Below are 23,063 nucleotides of genomic sequence, written 5' to 3' on the forward strand. Positions count from 1 at the left end.
ACACACATGCGTGCACACAGGTAATCACTCATTCACATGCACGTGTACACACACACACATACACACACACACACACACACACACACACACACACACACACACACACACACACCACTGCCTGCAGGTGTCAGAGAAAGTAGTGTTTTCAACTCCCCAGCATTCATCACAGCACTTCAGTAACACAGTCAGAAAGTCATTGTTATTACTCTTACAGAGAGGAATCCAAGCCCCTCATAGATAGACAAGCTGAACTATGCCAAGAATAGGGAGAGGTGGGGGGAGAGAGAGAGATCACAATGATGATAGGGAGGAGGAGAGACCTGTCACTTCTCTTGCTGGAGTTTTTCTTGGCTTCTACACTGGATACAAGACAGGGTGAGGTACAGCAAACAGTACCGCCACTGAGCGTGCCCAGTTGAGCCTACCAATCTCTCAACGCACTCCGACCTATCCGGCCCACTGACAGAATTTAATTACAAACAGGCTAGTGTCAGGCACACACGCACACACACACACACACACACGCACGCACGCACGCACGCACGCACGCACGCACGCACGCACACATACGCACACACATACGCACGCACACACACCGAGTGTCAGGTAATTCCTTGCTCTCCCTCTCTCACACTTCCCCTTCCCAGGCAGCAATTACACCCTTTCGCTCTTGTCAACGCAGCAGCGTTTTTTTTCCTGCTCTGTGTAGCCAAACATCTACCCCTACCCTCCCTACCTCATCTGTCACCCCCCCCCCCCCCCCCCCCCAAGTAGAACAAAGGCCAACTGCTCCATTACTCACTTGTTCAGTTTAACTCAACAATGAGAGCCTATAGTATTGGCTCTGTTGAAGCTAACATAATACAGTAATTCTACACCTAGAAGTTGATAGATCTAGGATCAGGTTCCCTTTCACAAGTTTTCATTGGTCTATTAAGGGTTAAAGCACATAATTGACCTTCTGTGTCACGAGCTGATCAGTGTCTCAAGGCATGTTGATTGAGAATACATTCTTTTGCCAGAAACGCCCTCGGGAAGACCATGAAATCATCTACTGGATTAGTTCATTCAATTTGATTTGTTTTGATAATGACTCATTTATGACTAGCCAAAGCGATGGAGGCGTTATACTGTATCAGGTTAACGGGAATTCACTTAACTGAGATCAATCAGCAGTGTTTCCATCTGTTTTCTCTGGTTTCATCTGAGACTATAATTATTATTTACGACAAGATACATTCTGAATGCAAACAACACCTGTCTTTCTTACCAGATAAAGAAGTTGTAAAAAACTACAAAGCCATTGGATTAATAAAAGCATTTCCTGTAACTAGACAATCAGCTTTTGAAACAACACAACAATTACACTTAGTTTGATATAGCTGTCATTCAGCCGTTTACAGTAATTTTCATATATTTTCATAGTAAAGTATGGCTTCAGGCGAGGATACACAGTAGGCCTATAGAATAGTGCCATAGCATAGGACCTGATGAATGAAAATATACATTTAAACAGGGATCCTTTCTGTGGTCATTAAGGGATTTTATGAAAGCTACTTGTCACCTCCTTAATACTCAGAGTACTTACTGGAAAAAAAGCCTGACTTGATTCTTCCCTAGCGTTGTTTACCGAGCCAGCCAGAGCCGATGAATGCCAAAGAATAACTTCACCCTCAAACTCTCCCTCTTTACCCACAGCCAATTTCCTCCATCGGAGGTGATTCTTTTTGCTGGGCTTATTGAGGCGGATGCCACTCTGGCTTTTACACAGTGGAGTGAAAATGAGGGATTTCTAATGACTGTGCACTCTGATAGTCTTCCAACGGAACAGGGTCCAAGGCCGCTCTGCCCAAGGCCTCTAACTCCAGAGCTCTAACTCAGCATAACTCATCAACAGCCACATAACTCTCCCTACTCTCCACCAGGCCATAGTAGAATACTGGAGAATGGAAGGAAAACCGAGCTGCTCGCTGTACTCTATGAGTGTTAGCAGATGGAGAGAGTTAATGCGAGTCTGTAACTGAAAAATATGTGGCGTACTCGGCCAAAACCTTAAAGCTTATTATATCTCATTATGGAGATTTCTGTTGTGACAGCAGGAGAATGTTCAGGTTGTTGATATAGCTTCTTTTTTTTTGCCGTGAACATCTGCAGAGAAAAAACTGTGGTGGTGTTGGTGGTGGATGCGTCGGAGAAGAAAAATACACTACCATGTACACTCCAGTGTACTGGTACATTTGCTCATGCTAACCTAAAGCACGAGTAATGAGCACTTAAATGTGTAGTGTCAAAAATGCTAATGGACTTAAAAATGTTAACGGTTTTAATTGATGGAGTAATTAGTGGTGTGTTTGTTGAATAACATCCAACCTTCATAATCGTTTTCTTGAGAAAGTAATGTTTCTTGTTCCTAGTTCAAGAATTTAAAAAATAACACTTTTGTCCTTAGTTACGGGCTAGATAGTTTTGTATATGCTTTTTTGTTGTTGTATTTCCTTAGTCATAAGGGAAATGTCAACTATATTTGTTTTATATAGTATGTGGAGTTTCAGTCTAATTTGGATTCAGACGTCTCTCTGTGTAGTGTGTCTAGATTGCTTAAATCCATTTATTGTTTATTAATCAAGTAAATTAATGTACAGGCAGCTACTGTATATCTACAGTAAAACTTTCCTACCATCCTAATATTTTACAATTCTAGAGATACTGTTTTTTATAAAAGGGGGATAATTTATTTTTTTAAATGACAAAGGGGGATGGTCAAAGGCACATTTTTGATCATTTAAACAAATTATATATACCCATTGATTCTTGAAGAATATCGATTAAAAATGCCTTATACATTTATTCAATGGGCATTTCAAGGTTCATAATTTTTCAGTGGAGGTTCATCAGTTTCTAATCTGGTTCCAGTGACAGGTTTGGTATAGTAGCCTATATAGACAGTAGACACTGGGGGACTATTTTCTCAGGGCCAACACTTCATCTCCTCTCCCTGAGTGAGCGTTTGCTCTGTGTAAAAGGAGAACACTTGACCCCTATTGTCTCCATGTACAGACATATTCCCCTGTCTGGGTAATGGGCTTTTACATATAGATGTCAAGACACACACACACACACACACACACACACACACACACACACACACACACACACACACACACACACACACACACACACACACACACACACACGCACACACGCACACATGCACAGGTAGGCACATCAGCATGCACATACACACACACGTGGGAGTGCATCCACAAACACAAGCCATATTACAGAGATGCACATACACACACACATGTGGGAGTGCATCCACAAACACAAGCCATATTACAGAGATGCACAAACACACAAAGTCGCATTTCTTTTCATTGACGTACCACACCCAGGATGAGCGTCTTTTAAAGGCATTCGTTCCATGGCATTTGACTTGCAACATTCAACTGAAGCAAAACAAATTCCACTCATGAGTGCATTTGAAATAGCGCGGCGCAAAAACAGACGCGCCCAGGAATGTCCTGTCGACTTGCAAAGACCTACCGATAAGAAGTCTTGAATTGATACAGTACTATGTTCTGAAAATAGCTACAATAGAAGCAGTGTTGAAATTCATAGTCTATGTGGTTGTACGGAGATGAGAGAAGGGTTTAGCAGATAATGATGTGGCTTTACACAGTAAGAGGTTAACTAAGTTTTAACCCAGTAGGAATTCACTGCTTTTGCTCGAAAAGTTCTTAGTAAAAACTGCTTCCGTTTCTTGCCTTTATGTATCGGGTTTTTTTCTTCAGTTTAGTGCACTTTTCCTGTAGGCTAGTGTCTGTCTGTCTGTCTGTCTGTCTGTCTGTCTGTCTCTGTATTTTTTCAGCAGTGCCACTGGACTTATTTTTCCCTCTGTCTGTCTTTCCTCTCGCTTCAATGGGCCATATGCTTCAACAACATGTGGGAGGCAGGGAGACATCTTGGGTGGAAAATTGATTATAACTGGCTGATCCAGGGTATACGTGTAATGGTGGCCGAGACTGCCTCAGTCCCACAGTGCAATGTCACCACAAGCTATCAGCCTTAGCGCTCTGGGCTTTGATGCTGCTCAGTGCATATTCTGAGCCGGTAAGCCTATATGCCCCAGGGGACCAGGTCAACCAATGGGCCCACAACCATCTCCTCTTCTTTGATATTGTTATGGAAAAGTGGCAACCGACAGATTTTTTTAGGGGCTTGATGTTGAAACAGCTAGAGCTCAGCAGAAACAAAAAAGGGTGACTCTTCTAGCTACGCTGAGTGTGAAGGAGATGTAACTGACCACCGTTGTTTTAGTGCCAACACAAACTCACTCACTTCTTGGAATCTTTTAACGTGCCATAATAAATTGCCGCAGAAAGCAATTGCTGGGCGATATGCTGAGGGGTTTGAAATTGAATCCTGTATCATTTGGGGACGACGAGGCACCCTCAAAGAAAAACGCCGGGGTCCCTGGGGGATTCTGGGAAGGCCATCCGATCCCACCTCGAATGAGCTGAATTAATGGACATGATACAGCTTTCAGAACTACAGGTCTCTGTACTGTCTGACTGAACATACACACAGACGTACACACATTCACACAAACACAAGCACGCGCACACAAACACACACACACACACAAACACACACACACACACACACATACACACACACAGGGATAGATGAACCTTGACATGTGTCGTCTAACTACTTCATCACACGATACAGCAAAAAACCCTCCCAGCAACAAGAACATTCCAGCAAATGACAGCCCTGATCTGCTGCACCCTCCAAGAGAGATGCGAGTAAGCCCATTAAATATGTCTCTATAACTCTCACTGGCTAAAATCACCCTGGTCAGCCCAAGGCTGAGACACTCCCTCTGATTGGTTGGCTGCAGTTTGTTTGAGTTTAAACGGTGGGTCGTTGCCGTGGCGTTGGAGCCCCACTGTGTGGCAGTCAGCCCTGTTTACTCGAACTCCAGGTGGCATTAGCGATATGCATTAGGAGCCCTCTGCCCTCATAATGGCAGAATAAAAGTGAGCCCCAGCGCTGTTGGGCTCAGATGTAACTGGATAAAGGCTGTCAGAGGCTTGTCTGCACCGCAAGTGGAAACGTAGACAGAATCTAATAAGGAGGTCCAACCCGCAGCGATTCAGACAGAATCAAAACAAAGGGGCTCTGAATATGGGCCCTAAGGGTAAATTGGGCCCTTCTGGGCCTAAACCAGTGCCGCCTCTAGCCCGTTTGGGGCCCTAAGTGTGATTTGGATTGGGAGCGCCTTCTGCGTATAGGCCCCTTCTGCGTATAGGCCCACTCTGTGTATTGGGCCCCCCCTCTAAATCTGGACCCCCTCTGCATATAGCAGAGCACTGCTGACATGGGCTAACTGAGTGACTGACATAACAAATGGAAAACTCCTGATGCACAACAGATTTTGGAAATTACACCTTGTGTATTCCACTTTTTCTGATTCAGTTCATAAAAAAAGGCCCCCTAGTGGCCGCATTTTGTTTCATTGAGTCCAACTAGCCGATTCGGGATGGTAGCCTACTTTAGGAATATAGATAACCACAGTCAGTCAATGTCTTGTTTATCTGTATTCAGACAGAAGGATGTTTTTTCTTCTTCTCTTCTATCAGGGATAAAATTATGGGAAGAGAAACCACCAAAAAAGGATTGGGGAGGGGAGAGAGGCAGAGCTGGGTCAGCGTGAGGTATCTGATAGCTCTGTGTGTGTGTGTGCGTGTGTGTGTGTGTGTGTGCGTGCGTGCGTGCGTGCGCGTGTGCGTTTCTGAGTGTGTTCATGCGTGTGTTTCTTTTTTTTTTAATCCCAGTACAATGTGTGGGAAGACAGACCCTGGACTAAAAGACCCATTCATCCTGAGTCATGTTTCACTAGGGCTGCAGTGTCAGGCTGAGAGAGAAAAATAACAGAGCCTAATATCCTCCATATGTCCTAGCAGCCCCATGCAGGAAAACAACATCCTGGTCCTGGCTGCCTCTCCTACTGCCTGATCAAAACAATACCTCTTCCTCTCATCGCTGCTCCTGTCCTGCTTACTGGTGTTGGATGGGAATAACTAGGAAAATATATGCGTAACCCTCCCCTGACATAGCGCCTCGTTTGATGTGGATTATTCAAACACATGCACTTTCTCTCCGTTCTCGGAGCAAAAAAATACATCTGACTCATTAAGTTTGAACAGCTCTGACAGAATATGAATGAGGCCAGTCAGTCAACAAGTTTTGTAGACCTGATTTTTAGGCCTGAGATAAGTTGGCTTGTCTAAAGCTTTCTCTCAGATGTTGAGCTGGAGGGCTGTCAATTTTTCAAACGTGGTGTAAAAAGAAGGTGTCTAAAATGACCTCTTTTTATCCTTTTTTGAAAAGCAGCTGATCTTTAATGAATTCACAACTAGAGCTCTTCCACGGTTGGGCTAATGCGTCTAAATGTTTTTCTTGATAATTTTGATTTTAACGTAAGAGTATACAGCAGTCAGATCATGTCAAATGCAACAGATAAAAGCCCATGAAATTAACAACACCTCTCACTGATAAGTAGAAGTGAATAATTGCTACGCCTCACCAAATATATTAGATTTTTTGGGAAAGTGATTCAAAATTATTTAAACAAGATATCAAACGTGTGTACCAGCTGACTTATTAAGTTTGAACACCTCTGTTTCTCGCAGTGACAGAATATGAATGAGGCCAGCCAGTCAACAAGTTTTGTGGACCTGATTTTTAACCCTGAGATGAGGTGGTGTGTCAAAAGCTTTCTCTCAGATATTTAGCTGGAGGGCTGTCAATTTTTCATGCCAGTCAAAAATAAGGTGTGTCGTGGGATATGATAGTTTAGCCTTGCTTTGCTCCAGGCCAGGTCTGTGGGTCATGTGAAAATGTGAGTGGCTTGGCTGATATTACTGGCTGCTGGAAGACAGACAGGGAGAGGGGACAGTACTTTCTCCCTCTGGCTGATAAAAAGCAGAGAGGTGATCACGCTGCTGCCCAGGCCTACAGCCCTCTGTTGGGCTACTGCCAAAGCAATACATACATACATACGCACGCGAGCACACACACACACACACACACACACACACACACACACACACACACACACACACACACACACTCCACCCCCACATCACGGGCCACAGGGATAAAAGATCTGCCTGCCAGGCAGCACTGTCGCAGCCAGGTCGTCAACTGAGCCTGCTATTAGCAATCTGAACGCAGCCGACAGACTGAAACCAGAGGAGGGCAGGTAGCAGAGCTTGGATGAGCATGCCTTTACATTACAAGCCCTGGGCAAGTGAACAACCAAATGTATAGGCTTGCACAAAGTCCACAAAGTTTATCTTGGATATGTGCTAATGTATTTGTTGATTAAACCGCAATGAATTCAGACTATATTCGTGATGAATGATATGGAATGGAATAGATGTTGCAATAGCAACATGAATAATGACTGATGGTTTAGTGTCTGATTGAGAGTGGAAGAGGCACTAAGGCATGAAGGGGGAGTCGGTGGTCAGTGGTCAGAGACGTGATGCCTGTTAAATGAGTCTACTGTGACGGTGGCTGGACAGAGGAGAAAATACAGAGACTGAGCGAGAGACAGAGAGAGAGAGAGTAAAGAGTGAGAGAGAGCGAGAGCAAGAGAAGAGTGAAAGAAAGAGAACGAGAGAGAGAGAGAGAGAGAGAGAGACTGCGCGGGAAGCCTTGGCTGCTGGCAGCTCGGAGCTCCGGAGTGCTCTCTTGGCCGCCTTCTGAACGTTCCAAAACAAACAACAATGGCCCGTCCAGCCTTGCTGCTCACAGCCCATAAAATGACTCTCAGAATTCAGTCAGTCACAAACTACTTTGCTCTCTGGATATCCATGCTCTAGCCAAGAGAGGACGCACACAGCGCAGTTATCACGAGAAGGCTAAAACATTTTCTGTGATTAATCTGAAAGTGGGTTAGAATCAGTTAAAATGATGTTTTTGTGTTTTTATAGATTCATCTTCATTTTTTTTATAGTACATAAAAATATGTTTTAAAAATCCTATAAATAAATACAAATCATTGACGTCTAAATAAACAAAATTCATATTTTTTCATCTGGAATTGGGCTCAATTTTGAAACAACCCAGTGGGCAAAAACTGGTGGAATCAAAGACGTTTCCATGTCATTCCAACCAAAAAAATGAAATGTAATGATATTAAATCAATATGGAAAACTGATTGGATTTGAAGAAAGTCATCAACATATGGGAGTTTTGTCTTTTTTTCACCCAACTTTTAACCTAAATCCAATGACACATGACATTTTTTGTTGATTTCACGTTGAATTCACATTAGTTGACAACTTAACCAAATGTAAATCAAAACTAGCTATTGAACTGATGTCTGTGCCCTGTCTGTGTACGAAATAAATAAATAAATAAAAAGGTATGAAATGTATGCATTCACTACTGTAAGTCGCTCTGCTAAATGACTAAAATGTAAAATGTAAATGTGCCCAGTGTGAACTAATTAAATGTGGCTGATGGTAAAAATGTAAATAATCAAATTATTTGATATATTGTACTATGCTTATGCACTATTTTAGGATCCTACTTTTACAATTATTCAGACACACAACATTTGTATTTTATTTACATTCATCTGTCATCAAGTTCCAAGGAAAGGTTAGCTCACAAATTCTAGTACAGTATGTTTTTCCACATATAGACTTTTTAGGTCAATTACACATTATCCATTCCTTTAGCACTAATGACATTGCCCGCTGGTATTTGGTTCTATTTTTCTTTCATCTGCGGGAGGTCATTTCTCTCTCCCTCTTTTTCTGATGCCCAGAAGAAGGTGAGGGTTGAAGGCAGTAGGTTATAACTCAGTACGGTTCTTCCCTTATCCCTGGCTCTCAGTTTGCCATGTATGTTCTGCTCTCCCTGGCCTCCCTCCCTGCATTTCTGGGCTGTGCCCTGAGGCCAAGTTGCTGCTCTAGACAATGCTTGATTCATGACTGAGTTTCCCGACGGTCATCTGACTCAAGACACTAATGGAGATTTAGGTCATGCACTCCCGAGGCACCTAAAGCGAGGGTTGGTATGACATATTCTAAGTGGAGACGTGTAACTGTTCTTTGTAGTGGTATCAAACCTGTTACCAAACCTGATGCTCCTATCACGTAGCAAGTAGCAATATGTTGTTCTGATGTCATAGTTACATCATGATTAAATAGTATGTGAATAGAGTTCTGGTTTCTGAGGAATGTGTTAATTGAAGGTAGGGAAAATACCATTTTACATGGTAGAATTACAAAAAATATTGTGGGGTTTGTTTAACAATGGTTCAATAATCAAACTGCAGTTTTGGCAAGGGCCTTATGAGTTCCTGCTTTTTCACTGAAATTAAAACTGACATAGAGATAAAAGAAAGTACTGTATGAGAAACCCCAGTGCAAACAGTGTGAAAAGAACGTATCTAAAATCAAATCATAACCTCTTTTTATCCTTTTTTAAAAAGCCGCTGATCTTTAATGAATTCACAACTAGAGCTCTTCCACGGTTGGGCTAATGCGTCTAAATGTTTTTCTTGATCATTTCGATTTTAATGTAAGAGTATACAGCAGTCAGATCATGTCAAATGCAACAGATAAAAGCCCATGAAATTAACAACACCTCTCACTGATAAGTACGCCTCACCAAATATTTTATAATATTCATTTGGAAAGTGATTCAAAAATATTTTAACAAGATATCAAAAGTGTGTACCAGCTTTTAAAATGTACCATTATCTTCACAATTTCCAGGCTACTCCTAAGAGCCTATCTTTCTCAGCTACCCAGAATAATACCCTACTTTATCAGGCTATAAAAAATACCATAAGTCATTCTAGGTTTGCTCTGTCTGAACGCATCACAATCTTTCTGAAACGTTTCACAAGGGAATTATCCTAGTAAACACTACATTAACAAGTTAAACAAGTTTCATTGGCCAAAAATACATAGCTCAAACTGCACAACAGTCAGTGAACTGGAAAGGGTTAGGGTTGTGGCCAATGGCCAATGCCTTAAAAATGGATAGACTACTGTATCTAATAGCACCATTTAAATTTTAGAAATAGCTTCCTTGTATTCAGATCCAGTGGCTCCCTTTCGGGAGTATGTTCTTCCTTCGCTCAAACTCTACCTCTTTATGCAGACGCACTGATTGGTTTAATTATGATTGCACCGATTAAGTGTGTCTTCACTGCTCTCCTAGCTATCTCAGCCTGAATCACAAAGATCCAGGGAGTTTGAGTTTGGAGCCTTGCTTTAAGTGCCGTGGGGTGTTGTTAGTCTCTCACGCTCTCTCTCTCTCTCACACTCTCTCTGCTGTTACTTTCTCTCACATGTTGTCAGACACTCATTAGAAGAGGGGCTCTTACCGTTTTTTGAGGCAGCTGGTGGTCAGATCAGGGTCAGAGAGAGAGCGGCGACCTCCCGGAGTTACACACGCATCCCAGGACAGCTCCCGGACGGCAGGGTAGTGAGGGCTCGTTATCTTTAAAGAGCGCAGCGTCTGTCGGGCAGCATGTAGCAAGCGGCAGACGTGTGTCGGGCGGAAACTACAGGCACCAGTCAGAGAGGCGAGAAAGAGCTGAAAGAGAGAGAGAGAGAGACAGAGCAGGACGTCGGCAGTCGTTTCGCTTCCTCCTCTTGCGTGAGGAGTGTATGTAACTTAACCCCTGAGCAGCCTCAACCTTCACACACTGACACACACAACCAGTTCGAACCCGTCCAACAATGGTTGTCTTTTTTTGTTATGTTGTTTAACTCCTCTAACTCCTGAGAGTGGCGATGAGCTCACCGTGGTCTCGTGTTTCAGGGCTGGGGTGTCTTGGAGGAATGTGAGAGCAGGTTCACAGAGAGGCAGAGGCGATGGAGAGGTCAGAGGGCACGAGAGGGCACCTGGGGGAGTTATCAGGGGAATGATGGGGGGGGGAGTTCGAAGAGAATCGCTGAGAAAAAAAGAGGAGTTAGGGACTGTTCGACATTTCTGGAACTGGGACCCGGAGAAAAATGGGGGAGGGACATGTTTTTCCAATTTCAATCAGAGGAAGGGTTTAGTATTTTTTTAATCTAGTCTAGGAGAGGGTCATGTAATTTGTAATCGATGAAATTTCTAAATTTCCCATTCTGCCTCTCATCCCTGATTCTCTGCTGGTTGTGCAATATCAGGTGCACCTTGTGCCTGTGGTCTCAATAAAATGATACAAAGCCTGTAGTTATACTATAGGCTATAGGCTATACGAAGTACATGCTCAGATAATTTTTGCTTTTCAGTGGGCCCATCAAGCAGAAATTGCTCAGTTCTGCCTCCAGGACAAGATTCATCCCAATAATCATCAACCTACTCATGTAAAATTATGTAGAATTGCTTGAATTATATATTTTTTCTCTGATAAAGAAGATCTTTCCACCCTACTCTTGTCCACGGCGGTCTTCGAAACCCACAACCTTCTAGCCCACAGCCCTGTGCACTATCAAAATTGCTACGTTACAAATGTAATGCTGACAGGAAGAAGAACAGCTTCTAAAAGTGCATACCTAAGGCTCTGACCTGTCCTAAGAGTGAGGGTAAATGGTAGACATGTTATCGGCTATCCACATTATGATTGAATTATTATTTTGGGTATAGGGGAGGGTCACTTGTTTTTTTTTGTGTGTGCAGGGAGGGTTGGGTAAAAATATATTTTACTGAAGGGAGGGTCATCCATAACGTACAGTTCCTTATAGGGGTCAGGTGTCAGACATGCTGCAGGGCTAGAGGAGCGCCCAGGTGGATTGAGAGCTGTAGGCTATGAACATGAGGACAGAGCGCAATTAGCACTCCCTTCACATGCCACAAACCCACTGTCGATTTACCCCTCGCTCAGAAACTGCACAGGCTCTGTGCTTTGCTTTGAACAGAGACAGCAGCCGAGGTGTGTGTTTTACTGTCTAATGCTCGAGGGGGGAAATGACAGGCGCCTGCTTTGTTGGAACTGGGGCCTCTCCTGTCTGACTAGATGATTTCTATATTTCTGTTATGTTCCTCCGTTCCACCTGAGGAGAGGACAGAGGTGTGAGATTGTTGGTGTTAGTCATTTTTTCCTCAGGCTAAATCCATACAAAAACTTGCCAATTAGGAAAGGAACAAACTGGTTTCTTAAAAAACTTATATGAACTAAATCATCATCCCATATCAGTTCCAACACACGCATAACTCACTGGGCAGGTAATAGGGAGTTGGAGCATTTATTTGTTTCTTTTTCAGGGCTTTGTTTACTCTCCTTGCCTGCTGTTGCTGTTGCAGCTTCGAACTGCCAGATCAGCATTGCTTCAGAGCCTCTGGGAACGTGTGGTCTGTATTAGGGAGAGGAAGTGTGTGAATGAACACTGCAGGCCCCACATCCCACATCTCAGGAATCTTAATCCCTTTTTCTCTTGTGGCTGATTCAAGAGCGGGACTGGCTAATCGCTCGCACTGATAGCCTCCTTTCTGAGGCCTTTTGGGACTGTAAACACCCACCTCATTACGGGATGGAAGTGTGTGTGTCTCTCTGTGTGTGTGTGTGTGGCGTGCAGTGTGTATGTGTATGTTTGTGCAGATGAATGTAAGTTTCTGCGGGATGGGCACACCCTGGTGGGTCCGATCCCATGGGAATGCGGTGATAGCAAACAGCTTGTTTTTGTGTTCTTTGGCGATGCTGCTGCTCCTGGAATTCTGACAGGCACAGGGGAGGTCTAACATTTAAAAACACTGCCAGGTATGAAAAAAATGTTTTTTTTAAGTTATAAAACCTTTTTTATTTTTTTACTTAAAATGTCTTCTTACTTTTTAATCCATGTTTGTCTAATTGCTGCCATATTTTAACTGTATGTTTCTCAGAATATCATTTTGATGCTAAAAACCTTAGTTTGAGTATCAACTTAGTTTTGAGTCAGTTTCTAGTGGCTCCCATTTTTGTACCTACCTATGTGTTGATCTAATGTAGCTTGTATTCTATGTTAATTCCTTGTCACAGCCTGACAGGTTGAACTTGAGGTTGAGTTTAATCCTCTGGTGAATCACCTGATCTGTCTCAGCCAAATGAGTCAGGTCAGTGTTACACGACCCGACACGCCCAGCATACTAACACTTGGCTCTGGTCATGTCCCCTAGGCATCCACACTACATAAACAGGAAAATAACTTTAAAAATGCCCCCCCCCCCCTAAATAATAACATCCCTGTATATTTACTCTCAGGTCATTAGCATATAAGTCATTGGAGACCAATCTCCTTCCTGAATCTTGATTAGAAGGGTGAGAGAGAGGGAGCTTTCAAACTAACTAAGATTAGATATAGCAGGTTGCTATGGTGAGAAGTTGTAAACATGTTGTGGGTCTGATTCCCATTTAAATTGCTTACACTAAAGGTGTTTAAAATATAATTATTAAACTGGGATGAAAACAAAAGTGTTTTGTCTTGGTTTATAGGAAGCAGCAAAGGTTTGATGTTGGGTAAACAAACACATTCCCTATCTCTGTCCAACAACTAGAAACAAACCCCACTGCACACATCAAAGGGAATTCCATAACCTCAAATTATCAAACGTTTGTTTTATACACCGCCCCCCAGCTCTCTTATACATTACAAACATAAGCCACCAGCTGAAACCGCAGTGGAAGGGCTCAAAATGAAATGAAAGTGTACGTTTATTGTGCAAACTACTACCTCTCTTTATGGTGTTTTGAGTCTTAAATGAAAACATATTCCTGGAAACCCCCGACACTGGCCTCTCGCCGGGAGCCCACAACCTTTAAGTGAAGAGAGTGTGTGTGCGCGCATGTGCATGCGTGTGTGCGCACCTCTCCACCAATGCAAGCAGGGTCGAGGCTGCTGCTACCCTGCCCGGGACGCCTGGCTAATTACATCATTTTGGAGACAGCATGAAAGCACTTTAAAAGCAAGAGCAAATGAAATTCTTTATTATTTGCGGAAATGCCAATTAAAAGACAACACCTGGACACATGGCCGCTAACATGGCCACCGTCTCCCTGCTATGCTGAGGAGGCATTTGGTCTTCGTACGAACCGCAAAGGGGCCCACCGCCATTTCGATTCTCTCTTGACAGGCCGAGGAGGCATATGGTCTTCGTACGAAAGCCAACGGGGCCCCCTGAGAATGTTTTTCTTTCCATCTTTTTTTTTTACTACCTCTTTTATTTGTTAAACGTCACCAACAATGTCAACAACCTCTCACGGTCTCACTGCAGAATTAGACGTTTCTCCAAATGTCAAATTTTGAAGGTTATGGGTAAAGGGTTTGGATAGGTTTAAAACATGACGTTTAACGTAAGTGTGAAGGTATGGGATAGGGTTAAATAATATAAAAAAATAAAAAATGAGTGTCTACCACTGGGATTGAACACACAACCTTCTGATTCAGATTCATGGAATTATGCTCATCTGCCACACCCAACCACAAAGCCCCAGCAAAACCCAAGCCTACTTGATGGTAATAGCGCTGACTGTTGCCCCTAGCGGCTCATGAGATAGGCAGACGTCCAATTTCGAAGCAATTCTTGAGCGATCTGCCTGGACAATGTACCTTCACATTCTCTCCCATTGGCCCATAAGTCACTCTTTGACGTGCTCTTAACAGTATTAATAAAGGCTGTTTCCTGGACGAACCATATGGAATGGATACAACGTAAACTTGTTTGTGGCACGCTACTGAAAAAGAAAACCCTCCTGATTCTCTAGTCAGCATGCAACACCCATGCCTAAGTCCTATCCCTCATCAATTTAACACTACCCCCCCACCTTAGTTTGAATGCACACATGCAAACAAACACACATACAAACATACACACACACATACATAGCCGCGGGAAGATCTTTGCGGGTGGGGGTGATGGGAATGGGGGGAGTAGTAATGGCCCAGTGAACTACTTTTGTGAAGCAAAAAATGTTTCCCGTGCTGCAGAGGGCTATATTGGTCTGCTAATACAGGAATCACTCATTCGGCAGGATTAGGCGACCGCCTACGGCGGCAGATTGATGATGGCGCCATTTTCAGAGCTAAACTGACCAAGACGCATCTCCAACAACACAGAAAATCTCACAGAATTCTGCTGAAAAACTATGACAATTTCTCTGATGCCACCCTGTGATAAGCAGTGCCCTCATTGTCAAAGGCAGGGGCGCAAAATATTTTGCTTGTCCATTCCCAGTGGACAAGCTGTTGGAGAGACGCATCGCTGCCACACTCCACCAACGTTCCGTCCAAAAAATTATCACTCATAAATCATATAGTATATGGAAGAAAGAGTATGTAGCTTTTTCTGTAGTCTACAGTCTGGAGATAAAATGTATGACAATGCAATGAGACAGACACTTTTTCATCATGCAGGTTTCTCTGATCAAAAAGCCTAATATAAATGGTGCACTATCAAATACAAAATGTGCTGACATGTTAATTAACAAACAATATATCCTAAAAACAGGACAGGCCAATGTAAAATGGACCATATGGAATGCAGAATGAGGCTACTACAACTGCTGTCCTGGAGTTTCACATCATGGGATAAATTGTCATGATCAGTGGTTTCAAGTTTATATCCGTATATTTTTGATGAGCTGATCATACCGAAAAATAAAATACTCATGCATTTCCCAATGTGTAAACACATTTCAAATAGGCTCTGGATAACTCCTGATGAAGTTGGTTAACCTGTCTGGGAACCTGGGACGTTTGCGTCCCACCCTAGTCAACAGCCAGTGGAATCGCGTTGCACGAAATACAAATACCTCATAAATGCTATAACTTCAATTTCTCAAACATATGACTATTTTACACCATTTTATAGATACACCTCTCCTGAATCGAACCACGTTGTCCAATTTCAAAAAGGCTTTACAGCAAAAGCAAAATATTCGATTATGTTAGGAGAGTACCCTGCCAAAAATAATCACACTGTCATTTTCAAAGCAACTAGCATGCATCACAAATACCCAAAACACAGCTAAATGCAGCACTAACCTTTGACAATCTTCATCAGATGACACTCCTAGGACATCATGTTACACAATACATGCATTTTCTGTTCGATAAAGTTCATATTTATATATAAAAACAGCATTTTACATCGGCGGGTGACGTTCAGAAAATATTTTCCCTCAAATGCTTCCGGTGAATCAGCGTTACAATTTACTAAATTACTATTCGAAAACATTTAAAAAATGTGATATTGTCATTCAAAGAATTATAGATTAACATCTCGTGAATGCAACCGCATTGCCAGATTTAAAAATAACTTTACTGGGAAATCACACTTTGCAATAAACGAGGTGCTATGCTCAGAAAAATAGGCTAGGCGATACAGGTTAGCGCCATCTTGGAGTCATCTAAAATCAAATATACTATTGTAAATATTCACTTACCTTTGATTATCTTCATCAGAAGGCACTTCCAGGGATCCCAGGTCCACAACAAATGTAGTTTTGTTCGAAAAAGTTAATAATTTATGTCCCAATAGCTCCTTCTTGTTATCGCATTCCGAAGGCTACTCAAAATGTACGAGGCGCGCGGGACTTGTCGTCACGAATGTGCAAAAAAATGATATTTACGTTCGTTCAAACATGTCAAACGTTGTATAACATAAATCTTTAGGGCCTTTTTCAATCAGAGCTTCAATAATATTCAAGGCGGACGATTGCATTGCCTTAATAAATGTTTCGGAATGAAAGGGTACCCACGGGCGCCCGCGTCATAGTAGTAATGGCCCTCCCTCTATGACCAACTTTCCAGGCCTCTCGTTCGGTCAGTTTTTACCGGAGAAGACTCAAACCACTTTGTAAAGACTGTTGACATCTAGTGGAAGCCTTAGGAAGTGCTAAATGAATCCTAACTCACGGTGTGTTTCATAGGCAAAGTGTTGAAGGTGATTCCACAAATCCACTTCCTGCATGGAATCTTCTCAGGTTTTTGCCTGCCATATGAGTTCTGTTTTACTCACAGACACCATTCAAACAGTTTTAGAAACGTTAGAGTGTTTTCTATCCAAATCTACTAATTATATGCATATTCTAGTTACTGGGCAGGAGTAGTAACCAGATTAAATTGGGTACGTTTTTTATCCGGCCGTGAAAATACTGCCCCCTATCCCAATTAAGCTGATATTTAAATATTAAATAGCCAAATTTATTACAGGAATCAGGACTAATAAAGCCAACGCAACAGCCTGTTTAAAACTTCTTAGGGATAGGGGGCAGTATTTTCACTTCCGGATGAAAATCGTCCCCAAAGTAAACTGCCTGTTTCTCAGGCCCAGAAGCTAGGATATGCATATAATTGATAGAGTTGGATAGAAAACACCCTAAAATAATGTCTGTGAGTATAACATAACTGATTTGGCAGGCAAAACCCCGAAGACAAACCATCCAGGGGAAAAAAATTTGAGGTCATAGTATTTCCCATTGATTTTCTATTGAAAGCCCTATTTAATAGGAACCTGGTTGCAGTTCCTATGGCTTCCACTAGATGTCAACAGTCTTTAGAAATTGGTTGATGTTTGTCTTTTGAGAAATGAAAAAGTACGGCTGTTCTTTGTTTGTGTCACTCCAGATGGATTCTACTGTTTGGTGCGCGTGAACTGGAACGCGCTTCACGTTGTTTTTATCCGGGATTGAACACAGTATATTCCGTCTTAAATTGTATCGATTATTTACATTTTAGGATACCTTATGTTGGATTAGGAACGTTGTTTGAAATGTTTGGACTAAGTTTACAGGTAACTTATTAGATACTTTGTAGTCATGTTGGGGGAGTTGGAACCGGTGTATTTCTGAATCAAACGCGCCAAATAAATTGACATTTTGGGGATATAAAGAAGGACGTTATCGAACAAAAGGACCATTTGTGATGTTTCTGGGACATTTTGTAGTGCCAACAGAAGAAGATCTTCAAAGGTAAGGCATTTATTATATCGTTACTTCTGACTTTTGTGTCGCCACCTGCCTGGTTGAAAATGATTTTCATGTGTGGGGTGCTGTCTTCAGATAATCGCATGGTCTGCTTTCGCCGTAAAGCCTTTTTGAAAAGACTCTGCGGCTGGATTAACAAGACGTTAAGCTTTATTTTGATGTCTTACACTTATATTTTCGGTTATCTTGAATATTAAATATTGTATTTCTGTTTGAATTTGGCGCTCTGCAATTTCACTGGATGTTGTCAAATCGATCCCGCTAACGGGATTGGAACAGGAAGGGATCACTAACAGGTTTTTAACAAACGGTAGGCCTAACACAAATGGGCATGCATTAAATTCCATTACAGGCTGATATGGTAGGCAACACCCAAGTAAACATGCACGGACCGACGACGAAATCTTTTGGACGTCTTTTTTTGGTTTTGTCCGGACCAACAGTCTTTTCTTGGTGCAGTCCAGACCAGCCTTGATTTCCACGTCCACGGATGTTGGTTTTTGGGCTGGTCTTTCATTCAGAACTGAAAATGAATCTGATTTCAACGTCCGGAAAATACGTCTTTTCACCTTTTACTCAGAACCTAAATTGAACCCAACTTCAACGTCTAGAAAATACATATTTTAGACGTGTTTTCAACATAATTTTGCTTACTGGAACTATTCTAGTTTTATTCTAGTTATTTTTGTCTCAGAATGGCCGGGACCAGCCCTGAATACAGGGGTAGGAAAGGTACAGTGCGCTACCTTTGTGAGAGAAAATATATACACACACATATATATATATATATATATTCATTTTTTTAAAGGGGTGCTGCAGCACCCTCAGCACCCCTACTTCCCGTGGCTATGCACACAGTATATACACACAAACTAGCATTCTAAAACTGGGTCCAGACGTTTCCTCCATATGGGGTCCACGTCAGGCCTCATCATGTCCAACAGTAGCACACTGACACGTCGTTCGCCGCGTCACACCGTTTCGCCGCTGTGTCGAAGCTGCAGAAGAGATTAGAATAAACCGTGGTGCCGTGGCGACACTGAGGATGACTACAGTACGTTGACAGGCGGTGCCATGTTGACAACGGTCCTACTACACACACATTGCGGTGTCAACCAGAGCCATATTTACTTTAGAAATGTCTTTACCAGCGGTGGTGAGAGGTTTTTATGGGTTATTACACTAACGGCAGACAGACAGTACATGCTCCCTGGAAATTCAGCAGGACCGCAAGGCATATACTGTATGCATCTGGAATGTCACTCATATTAGTTTTCTCTTTGCAGTGTGTTTGTGTGTGTGAGCGAGCCAGTGTGATGAAACATGGTGAATTCTCTAAGAAAAGATGCTATTTTCATGAGAAGGAAGATGAGGATGTCTTAGAAGTACGAGTAGTGCTGCGTTGTTCACTCTGTTGTGTCACTGTAGTTAAGAACCTCAAACCGATTCAGCGTCCTCCGCCAAGAATAATGTACCTCTCATATCCAAATAATTGATGCTGCGCTTTTGTACGACCTCGAGTTTAAGGTCTGGGCTACAGTTTACAAAGTGTAGTTTTCCCCTTTGCCTAGAGTTAAGGATCTATTATGAAATAAAGTATCACATTCCCTCTTTGTGCATTTCTCTTTCATAAAAATGACATTGCAAAAAGAACAATCTTTAATGCATGGTTTGTGTGAAACTGCCTGTACTGTACAGGCTTTAGGGCCGTTCCTGTTCTAGATGTGTTCCTCCGTGTGAGCGAGGCCAGAGAATCATCTGATACGTAGCCATTGTGTTATGTTAACATGGACAGCATACATGGGTTCAAATAGTATTTAAGTACTTGATTGAGCTTGTCTGGCGAAATGGAACCAACAAAATTGTCATAAAAATTCCAAACGCTGCCCCTCTATCACTCCAGGCCAAGCTCAGACAAACGCTCAAAGTATTCCCAAAAAAAACAAATACTGTTTGAACCCTGCAGCAAGGCCTGGCCAGTGTGTACTGGTTCTTGCTTATGCCCCACCTGTGGTGTTACTGCCTGTACCAGGTCCACTCAGTCAGATATGATATCCATTTGACTCACTAAAATATTCATAGATGCAGCCAGGGCAGCCGGAGTTTGTGTGTGTGGGTGTGCTTGCGTGTGTGTGCGTGTCTGTGGCGGGGTGGGAGTGTGTGTGTGTGTATTCATGTGTGTTCATGTGTGAGCGTGTGCGTGCTTGTCTCACAAAAGGGATGTGACAGCGCTGCTCTTTAACCCCCCCCCCCCAGAAAAACACTTTAAACCAGACATATAAAATAAAAAAAATCCATTACTATTTGAAAAAAGAAACTTACTGGAGGAACATGTGCATAATCAATGCAAGGTATTATTAAAGTGGAACATATTCGCGTCTTGTTTTGGGATGCAGCAGAAAATAACTTAAAGGAGTTGCAGTCGAGCTCATTCCAGAATTCGATCTTACACTTTGATTAAATGAGTTCCATGATTTCTTGAGTGAGTGAGTAAATGCTGACTTGGCTCTCGTTCCCTGAGCTCATTCTTTTACCCTTTTCTTCCAATCAGCAGGGAGTCTAATATATATATATGGAGCATATGACTGAATGCATCCCTTTTAAAGTGGCAATCAGCAGTTGAAACAATAACAAAGCATACTCCCCACCCCTGTTTCGGGCAAAATGCTGGGGGGAGATTATTCTTACTGTGGAATGCAGTGTTTAGTTTTTGCCAGATATAATGGGACCCATCTCATCCAAAAAGTTGACTCAAGTTAGCCTAAAACACCTGGTGTCACCTGGACGATCATCAAGACTATTGGAAGAATGTTCTATTGACAGATGAGTCAAAAGTATAACTTTTTGGATGACATGGGTCCCATTATGCCTGGCAAAAACTAAACACTGTTTTCCACAGTAATAACCTTATACCAACGGCCAAGCATGGTGGTGATAGTGTGATAGTTTGGGGATGCTTTGCTGCCTCAGGACCTGGACGATTTCCATTAATAGAAGGAACCATGAATTCTGCTCTGCATCAGAGAATTCTACATGAGAATGTCAGGCCCTCCGTCTGTGAGCTGAAGCTGAAGCGCAGCTGGGTCATACAGAAAGACAATGATCCAAAACACACACTCAAGTCTACATGAAAATGGCTAAAAAGCAACAAATATGATGTTTTGGAAAGTCCAGACCTAATCCCAATTGAGATGTTGTGGCAAGGCTTGAAAACCTACAAATGTCTCTGAGTTACAGCAGTTCTGCATGAAGAGTGGGCCAAAATTCCTCCACAGCGACGTGACAGACTGATCAACAACTACAGGAAGTGTTTGGTTGTAGTCATTGCAGCTAAAGGTGGCACAACCAGTTATTGAGTGTAAGGGGGCATTTACTTTTTCACACAGGGGCATTGGGCGTTGCATAACTTTATTTATGAAATAAATAAAATAAGTATGTAGTTGTTGTGTTATTTGTTCACTCAGATTCCCTTTATATAATATTAGGTTTTGTTAAAGATCTGTAAACATTCAGTATCACAAATATGCAATAACAGAGAAAATCAGAAAGGGGGCAATACTTTTTCACGGCAATGTAAAATTATAGTTGTAACCATGTTTTGAGGCTATATAGAGTTTGGTTACATTTACTTTGTTTACAAACACTGGAGTAAAACAAGCTTATATTTTGTCATTGATAAGTTATGTTCTTCAAGAATCAATGAGTGCATATCATTAATTTATAAGTAAAAAAAATTGATGTAACAACTGCAGATTTCCCCTTTAAAGCAATACGGTGGAGTGATTAAGTCCTGGAGGGTGCATCCACTGGTTTGGGAACATGGAAATCCCAGGTCACAGACACACACGCGCATGTCGGTACAGCACTTTGAGATATCAGCTGATGTAAGAAGGGCTATATAAATACATTTCATTTGATTTGATGTAGGCACATGTACACACATGCATGGAGACACCTACACACACAAAGGCACACATGATAGAAACACACAAACACACTACGGAGATGAGCTTACAGAAAGGTCCTGATAATAGACAATATACAACAGCCCTGCCCTGACAGTATCCAGTTCAATAAACATGCATTTGCAATTTAATCTGAGGGCTACTCTACACGTCATTACTATGGGAAATCTGAAATGATATCCGAGTGGCTGCAATAAATTTAATACGTAAGCTTTTGAGATTGTCTTTAGTCTGCAGACCAGAGAGAGACTAAGTGAGAGACAGAGGGAGACGGAAGGAAAAAATAGAAATATGAAAAGATGGAGGCCTGAGATATGAATAACCCTCACCTCTGGCTAGCCACCCATCTGTACCCCCCCCCCCCCCTCTCTCTCTCTGTCTGTCTGTCTGTCTGTCTCTCTATCCCCATTCCTCTCTCTCTTTCTGTTTTCCCCTGTCCACCCCATCTCTCTCTCTCTCTCCCTCACACCAATCTCTGTTTCTATTTCCCTCTCTCCCTCCCTCCTTCTCTCCACCTAGTCTCTCTCTCCTTCTCACCATTCTCTCTTTCTCCCTCCCTCCCATTCTCCCTCTTCCACCCTCTCTCTCTCACTGAGTTCAAAGCTAGCGGGCAGTGATACAGAGGTTGTCCCCACTGTTCCTGTTCCTGTTCCCGTTCAGAAGCACCCTGAGTGATTTACTTCCATTTGACAAATATTTTCCGTAGCCACACCTTCATGAGGCATGCACCCACTTTATAACTTACACAGTATCTACAACCTCACTTGTTGAAATTGGGCACCTTGTATACAGCTGCTGAAGAGATTGGTAGAGAGGTGATTGAGTTGCGATGGAGATCTGAAGTGAGAGGTTTGAGATCGTTTTAAGGCCGAAAATGTTATCGACCTCGTGTCCTGTGTGAACTTAAGTATGCTCCCTCTAATTCTCACATCACTCTCTCTTTGCATCGCTCTTTCTCTTTCACACATTTCCTTAGTTCTGTGTCCATAAACACTAGAAACAGACAGAAACAGGCATATTTTTCGGCTACCTGACACCACCCTGGATAATCCTATGTAAACGCAACTGGGTTCTGTTTTCCAAAAGCATCTTAAGCTTAAGCTCATTGT

At 42.4% G+C, this 23,063-nt stretch overlaps 1 protein-coding gene across 1 annotated transcript in view; it reads right to left on the bottom strand.

Annotated features, from left to right (window-relative positions):
* The window catches only part of LOC106571616 (leucine-rich repeat transmembrane protein FLRT2), a 35,299-nt gene extending 24,493 nt beyond the window's left edge, over positions 1-10,806 (bottom strand). Inside the window, exon 1 of the mRNA XM_014144885.3 lies at positions 10,424-10,806. The gene's annotated coding sequence lies outside the window, so the exon portion shown is untranslated. The remainder of the gene's footprint in view (positions 1-10,423) is intronic.
* Between the last annotated feature and the right edge of the window lie 12,257 nt (positions 10,807-23,063).

Source organism: Salmo salar, chromosome 15, assembly GCF_965601325.2.
Source record: "Salmo salar chromosome 15, fSalSal1, whole genome shotgun sequence".
In the NCBI taxonomy this organism is placed as follows: Eukaryota; Metazoa; Chordata; class Actinopteri; order Salmoniformes; family Salmonidae; genus Salmo; species Salmo salar.